Here is an 8,024-nt window from a genome sequence, read left to right as displayed (position 1 = left end):
GTAGAGAAGCTGCACACACACACAAACTCTCCTGTACAAACATTTCATTCAGCATTTCGAGGATGTGGTTCTATGAGCATGATGAGGTGAAGTGCACGCTGGGGGGGCGAGAGTGAGGAGGTGTGGGCGCGGAGGGAGAGGGTAATGGGGCACTGAAGGGCGTATCTGAGGGGAAGGGAAAGGGAATGGAGGGAAAGGAAGGGAAGGGGAAGGGGAAGGGAAGGGGAAGGGAAGGGAAAGGGAATGGAGGGAAAGGAAGGGAAGGAGAGGGAAGGGGAAAGGGAAGGGAAAGGGAATGGAGGGAAAGGAAGGGAAGAGAGGGAAGGGGAAGGGAAGGGAAGGGTTGGGAAGGGAAGGGGAAGGGAAGGGAAAGGGAATGGAGGGAAAGGAAGGGAAGGAGAGGGAAGGGGAAGGGAAGGGGAAGGGAAGGGAAGGATTGGGATGGGAAGGGAAGGGGAAGGGAAGGGAAAGGGAATGGAGGGAAAGGAAGGGAAGGAGAGGGAAGGGGAAGGGAAGGGGAAGGGAAGGGAAGGGTTGGGAAGGGAAGGGAAGGGAGGGGAAGGGGAAGGGAGGGGAAGGGAAGGGAGGAGAAGGGTTGGGAAGGGAAGGGTTGGGAAGGGAGGGAAGGGAAGGGAAGGGGGAGGGAAGGGGAGGGTTGGGAAGGGAAGGGAAAGGGAATGGAGGGGAAGGGAAAGGGAAGGGGAGGGGAAGGGAAGGGGAAAGAAGGGAGGGAAAGGGAAGGGGAGGGGGAGGGAAATGAAGGGGGAAGAGGAAGGGAAGGGAATGGAAGGGAGAGGGAGAGGAGGGGAGGAGGAGGAGGAGGAAAGAGGAGAAGGAGACTGGAGGAGGAGAGGAGGAGGGGAGGAGCGAGTAAGAGTAAGAGAGAAAGAGAGAGAGAGAGAGAGAGAGAGAGAGAGAGAGAGAGAGAGAGAGAGAGAGAGAGAGAGAGAGAGAGAGAGAGAGAGAGAGAGAGAGAGAGAGAGAGAGAGAGAGAGAGAGAGAGAGAGAGAGAGAGAGAGAGAGAGAGAGAGAGAGAGAGAGAGACAGAGAGAGAGAGAGAGAGGAACACAGTAACAGACCATCAAACAAACAAACAAACACACAAGCACACACACACACACGCCCTCCGCCCAAGCAACAACCCAACATCTCCCAAGAAAACCCCAAGACAGCTGGAAACCTCAAGTCAACTTTCTCTTTAAACTTTCTGTCTCTACAAAAGGAAATCAATTTCTCTCGCGTGTTTATAAACCTGCATCTCCATAAACGGCTCAAGCATTCGATGGAAAACTTGACTTTGTGAAGGTAGATGTGATGAAAATAATTGAATAGATTAATCAAATCATATACACTGCCTTGGACAGAGTACATGTGATGAAAATAATTAAACAGATTAATTGAATCATATACACTACCTTGAATAGGGTATACGTGATGAAAATAATTAAATAAATTAATAAAATTATAAACACTGCCTTGGACAGAGTACATGTGATGAAAATAATTGAATAGATTAACTGAATCATATACACTGCCTTGAATGGGGTACACGTGATGAAAATAATTAAATAAATTAATCAAATCATATACACTGCCTTGGACAGAGTACATGTGATGAAAATAATTAAATAGATTAACTGAATCATATACACTACCTTGAATAGGGTATACGTGATGAAAATAATTAAATAAATTAATAAAATTATAAACACTGCCTTGGACAGAGTACATGTGATGAAAATAATTAAATAAATTAATAAAATTATATACACTGCCTTGAATGGGGTACATGTGATGAAAATAATTAAATAAATTAATCAAATCATATACACTGCCTTGGACAGAGTACATGTGATGAAAATAATTAAACAGATTAATCGAATCATATACACTACCTTGAATAGGGTACATGTGATGAAAATAATTAAATAAATTAATCAAATCATATACACTGCCTTGGACAGAGTACATGTGATGAAAATAATCAAATAAATTAATCGAATCATATACACTGCCTTGGACAGAGTACATGTGATGAAAATAATTAAATAAATTAATCAAATCATATACACTGCCTTGGACAGAGTACATGTGATGAAAATAATTAAACAGATTAATCGAATCATATACACTACCTTGAATAGGGTACATGTGATGAAAATAATTAAATAAATTAATCGAATCATATACACTGCCTTGGACAGAGTACATGTGATGAAAATAATCAAATAAATTAATCGAATCATATACACTGCCTTGGACAGAGTACATGTGATGAAAATAATTAAATAAATTAATCAAATCATATACACTGCCTTGGACAGAGTACATGTGATGAAAATAATTAAACAGATTAATCGAATCATATACACTACCTTGAATAGGGTACATGTGATGAAAATAATTAAATAAATTAATCGAATCATATACACTGCCTTGGACAGAGTACATGTGATGAAAATAATCAAATAAATTAATCGAATCATATACACTGCCTTGGACAGAGTACATGTGATGAAAATAATTAAATAAATTAATCAAATCATATACACTGCCTTGGACAGAGTACATGTGATGAAAATAATTAAACAGATTAATCGAATCATATACACTACCTTGAATAGGGTACATGTGATGAAAATAATTGAATAGATTAACTGAATCATATACACTGCCTTGGACAGAGTACATGCGATGAAAATAATTATATAAATTAATAAATTTATATACACTGCCTTGAATGGGGTACACGTGATGAAAATAATTAAATAAATTCATCGAATCATATACACTACCTTGAATAGGGTACATGTGATGAAAATAATTAAATAAATTAATCAAATCATATACACTGCCTTGGATGGGGTACATGCGATGAAAATAATTAAATAAATTAATAAAATTATAAACACTGCCTTGGACAGAGCACATGTGATGAAAATAATTAAATAAATTAATCAAATCATATACACTGCCTTGAAATTATTCGGCTGAATAAACAAATATAAAGTTTATATCCGACGTTGAAATAGTTTACCGACCTGAGTGAAATCCTGCTGTTCTGTTTGAACTTTAGACGATTTGTGAGTCTGATCTCCGGTTTCTATTCGCAAATTGTGCAAACTGTTTAATAAGCGGCAAATGACAATTAAATAAATTCACGCACTAGGGGACTAAAAGTATTTATTAGATTAAATCTTTAGTCTAAGGAATAATGTAAGGATGGTGATGATGACGGTGATGATGAGGATGACTGATTATGATGATGATGATGACGGTGACGATAAATAGGATGATGATGATGATGATGATGATGATGATGATGATGATGATGATGATGATAATGACTTTATGATGAATAGGATGATGATGATAATGATGGTGATAATAGTGATGATGATTATGATGATGATAATGGTGATGATGATTGATGATGAAGATAATTGATGATGATGGTAATGATAATAATAATGAAAATAATATGACAATGCAAACCATAATGGTAATAAACAAAACACATTTGAAAAAAAAAAAAAAAATCACACCCCAATCAAAAACCCGTACCACTTACTTACCTGTAGGCCTCCCCCCTCCCCTTCCCCCTACCATCCCTCCCCGTCCCCCTCCCCCCTACCCCTTCCCTCCTCGCCGAAACCCGACCGGACGCCGCGCAAGGTCCCCGTCGGTAACAGCGGCACCGAGGCCCGACCCGTTGCTAACCAAGGCACCCGACGGAGGGGCCCGACTGACTCCCTCGCGCCGTTGCAATGTCGCCACTCTGCAACCCCTCCGTGCACTCGGCGTCACAGCATCCCGATCGCAGACATGACAATCTTGTCATGCCCTTCCCCCACCCCCCCTGTCCCTTCCCCCTCCCCTTCTCACTACCTCCCTCTTTCCCCCGATTATCATACCCTTCCCCCTGTCCCTTTCCCCTCCCTCCCCATTATCATGCCCTTCCCCCCATCACTTCCCCTCCCCCTCCCTCTTCCCCCCATTCACATGCCCTTCCTTCCCCTACCCCCTACCTCCCTCTTTCCCCCATTATCATGCCCTTCCTCCCCCTCCCTCCCCATCCCTCCCCTACCTCCCTCCTTCCCCCACCTTTTCTGTCTGTCGGATCTTCATATATTCCTAACTCCTCTTTTACCCCTTTTTTCTTCTCCCTTTATCTCTTTTTCTCCTTACTCTTTTCCATTTCTTAATCTCGTATTCCTTTCATTTTTATTTTTTCCCTCTAACTTGTTTTCCTTACCCCTTCTCCTTTCTTTCCCCCTATCCGTTTCCCTTTTCTTATCCCCCTTTCTCTTTCCCCTAACCCATTCCCCTTTCTTTTACCCTTTCCATCTTTTTCTTGTTCCCCCTCACCTCTTCCTCTTTTCTCTTTCCTCCTCTCCCTTCCTTCTTCCCCTACCCCTAACCCGTTTCATTTTCTTCTGTCCTTACTCCCCTCTCATCTCTCTCTACCTTCCCCCTTTCTTTTCCACCTTCTTCCCCTTTTCCCCTCACCTCCTACCATTTCTCCTCCCCTTCCTTTCCCTTTCTCCTCCCCTGCCAACATCACTTCCCTTTCCTCCTCCACTTCCTACTTTCTCTTTCTCTTCCCCCTGCTATCCATCTGCCCCCCCCCCTTCCCCCATCCCTCTCCCCCTTTTCCTCCCTTCCTGCCAACACCTCGCGAGTGACAACAGTAAAGGAGTGTGTTGTCACCTCAAAGACTTCTCTCATCTCCAAACTAGCATTGGAGATGTCACCCTTAACTAGGTTCTACTACCACCGCCCTTCTCCCCCCCTCCCTTTCCCCCTTCCCTTCTCCCCTAAACTGAACACTGCGACGCTGGGGGTGAGAAGGGAGGAGTGGGGGAGGGAGGTAGGGAGGGAGGGAGGGAGGGAGGGAAGGAGGAGGAGGGAGGGAGGGCACCCTTGCTCTAAGGGGGAAAAGGGGGAGGTAGGGAGAGAGGGAAAGAAACCCTGGCACCCATTCGGTAAGGGAGAGGAGGGGAGGGAGGGAAAGAAACCCTGGCACCCTTTCTCTAAGGGGGAGGGGGACGGCAAGGGGCAAGGGGCTTATAGGGTGGTAGGGCACTGCAGGCTCAGAGGATGTGTCAGGGGCTAAAATCGCCCTACTGGTAGCACTTTCACTCGTCTCATTAAAGAGGAAAAATAGATATATATGTCATCTACCGTCTACTCTCTCTCTCTCTCTCTCTCTCTCTCTCTCTCTCTCTCTCTCTCTCTCTCTCTCTCTCTCTCTCTCTCTCTCTCTCTCTCTCTCTTCCTTCCTCCCTTCCTTCTCTCTGTCCCCTCCTCCCCACCCTTTCTCTCTCCTTCCCTACCTTCCTCTCCCCCTTCCTCCCTCTCCCCCTTCCTCCCTCTCTCCCTCCCTCCCTTCCTCTCTCCCTCCTCACCCCTTTCTCTCCCCCTCCCCTCCTCCCTCTCCCTCTCTTTATCCTTCATTCCCTCCCTTCCCCGCCTTTAGCAAACTGCTGTTCTGGTCACGCCCGTGGGACTTAATCTTGAATAACGAAGAGGAGGAAAGGAAGGGGAGAGGGCGTGCGAATGGGAAAGGGGAAGTAGGGGGGGGTGGGTGGGGGGGGGGGGGGAGGGGGAGGGGGAGGGGGAGGAGGAGGAGGAGGAGGTTATGGAGGGGGAGGAAGAGGAGGATGGAGGGGGAGGGGGGAGGAGGAGGAGGAGGGAGGAGGGGGAGGAAGAGGAGGAGGTAGGGAGTGTGGAGGATGAGGATGAGGAGGAAGAGGGGGTGGACGAGGAGGAAGAGGGGGAGGACGAGGAGGAAGAGGGGGAGGAGAGGGGAGGGAAGAGGAGGAGGAGGAGGGGGTTGGTGGAGGAGGGAGAGGAAGGAGGAGGAGGGAGAGGAAGGAGGAGGATGGGGGGAGGAGGGGGGAGGAGGAGGAAGTAGGAAGAAGAGGAGGAGGTAGTGGAGGAGGGGAGGAGGAGGAGGGAGGGGGAGGAAGAGGTGGAGGAGGAGGAAGAGGGAGGAAGAGGAAGAAGGAGGAGGAAGAGGAGGAAGCAGGAGGAGGAGGAAGTAGGAAGAGGAGGAAGTGGGAAGAGGAGGAAGGGGAGGAAGTAGGAAGAGGAAGAAGGAGGAGGAGGAGGAAGAGGAGGAGGAGGAGGAGGAGAGGGAGGAGGAGGAGGAAGAGGAGGAGGAGGAGAGAGGAGAAGAGAGGGAGGAGGGAATGGAGGAGGGGGAGGAGGATGAGGGAGGAGGGTAGGAGGAGGGGTAGGAGGAAGGGGGGAGGAGGAGGAGGAGGGGGAAGCGGAGGAGGAAGTAGAAGAGGAAGGGGAGGAGGAGGACGTCGTGGTATCGGTTATCATTAATGTTGTTGTTGTTATGGTTGTTGCTTGTAGAGAGGAAGGAAAGAAGAGGAAGTGGAGGTAGAAATGGACGAGGGTAGTGGAATGAACGTAAAGGATACGAGAAAGAGAAAGAAGAGTAAATGGAAGGGAAGGGAGAAAGCAAGAGATAGGATATAAGGAGGAAGAAGGAAAAAAGGAGGAAAACGGGAGGGGGAGAAGGAAGGAGTGAGGAAATATGGAAGGAAGTAAGGACGAAAAATGAATGAATGAATAAGGGGGAGGAGGAGGAGGAGGAGGAGGAGGAGGAGGAGGAGGAGGAGGAGGAGGAGGAGGAGGAGGAGGAGGAGGAGGAGGAGGAGGAGGAGGACGTCCAGCGATCGATCCCAATGAGATGTTCGCCCCCCTCCCCCCCCCCCCTCCCTTATCCAGAGGCAGCGTGGTTAACTTGCCTTTTTCACTTGCCGCCGTTCCTCCTCTCCCAAATTCATCACATTTCCCAATTCCCTTTCCTCCAAAACGCCCATCCACACCGGAGCCGCCCATTCACCCAAATCTGATTGAAAAGTGGGAGGCGGCATGTGCCAGGAGCCCAGCCCGGCGCGAGATCAGGGCATTCATTTGATCTTTCACTTTTCAACTTCCTTCCTAAGTGATGTAGAAGGTTCTGTTGTAGGAAGGGGCTGGATTCGTGCCTAATGGCGAAGGTGTGACGAAAGATTGCGATCTGTCGACTATCTTTATACCGTTTTATTATTGTATTTGTTTGCGGGGTGACGCTGCTGTGTTGTTGGCGACTTTAGGGCAATATGGGTCACCTTGCTCTGTTAATATAATCCACACATGATTAGATAAAAGTCACTTCGCGCTCATAATCGCTCACTTACCTTCGGATAACAAATGAGAATCAGCTGTCACTAATCGCAAGCGAGCGAAACAGTAGGAAAATAACAGCTTATTTCGCGTCACAGCTTGCCTCGCAATAAAACAAGAAGTACCGCTCAGCACAGGTCAACTGACACGCGGAATCCAATACCAAATCGTCTCTTCGATGAAACAAGATCGAATTCTTTAATTTGTGTTCCAACGCCACATAATAAGACTGCAGTTAGTCGTGGAATATCACATGAGAGAAGACAAGCGGCGTAACCTTCCCACACAGCTCTCACCACAGCACTGAGGCGGCCGCGCTCGCTGGTGTGGCGGTGTAGCAGACGACGCACTCCTGGGTTGCCATGTGGGGGATTAAATGGCAACTGAGGACTGTGGATTATTCGGAAATCACACTCCGTATATACAACATTTTCTCTGTAGTTATATGTCTATTTATATATCTTTTACTGTCGTTTGATTTAGCGAATTAGTGAGAATGTTTGACGTTCATTTTAGAGGAGGCGAAGCGGTATTTCCAACGAGGCGAGAAGTGTTAAAGCTCGTGTGAACACTGGCTGGAGTTTTATTGGCATAAATTCTAACCCGAGCTGTCCTTATTGCTGGTTTTAATCAGGATTGCTTTGAGAGGGAGCTATGTAGGTTACGTATGTATGCTCATGTGCGACTGTTTGTCAGGCAGTGTCACATTCGAGCAATCACAACATTCTCTTTTATGGTTTTGACAAGGTACAAATGAAGATATGTTTTTACATTTACGTTTGCTTCAAATGCATATTTTTTCTTCACCTTACAGTCTTCACCTATCTATAAAAAATGAC

The 8,024-nt window shown here is 46.6% G+C and overlaps 1 protein-coding gene across 1 annotated transcript in view; it reads right to left on the bottom strand.

Annotated features, from left to right (window-relative positions):
• Positions 1-7,490, bottom strand: part of LOC113818983 (uncharacterized) — a 90,305-nt gene extending 82,815 nt beyond the window's left edge. The window contains exon 1 of the mRNA XM_027371219.2: positions 7,200-7,490. The gene's annotated coding sequence lies outside the window, so the exon portion shown is untranslated. The remainder of the gene's footprint in view (positions 1-7,199) is intronic.
• Positions 7,491-8,024: the final 534 nt, after the last annotated feature.

Source organism: Penaeus vannamei, chromosome 38 (assembly GCF_042767895.1).
Source record: "Penaeus vannamei isolate JL-2024 chromosome 38, ASM4276789v1, whole genome shotgun sequence".
Lineage (NCBI taxonomy): Eukaryota > Metazoa > Arthropoda > Malacostraca > Decapoda > Penaeidae > Penaeus > Penaeus vannamei.
Note: the sequence above shows the minus strand (reverse complement) of the source record. Positions and strands in the feature narration are given on the sequence as shown.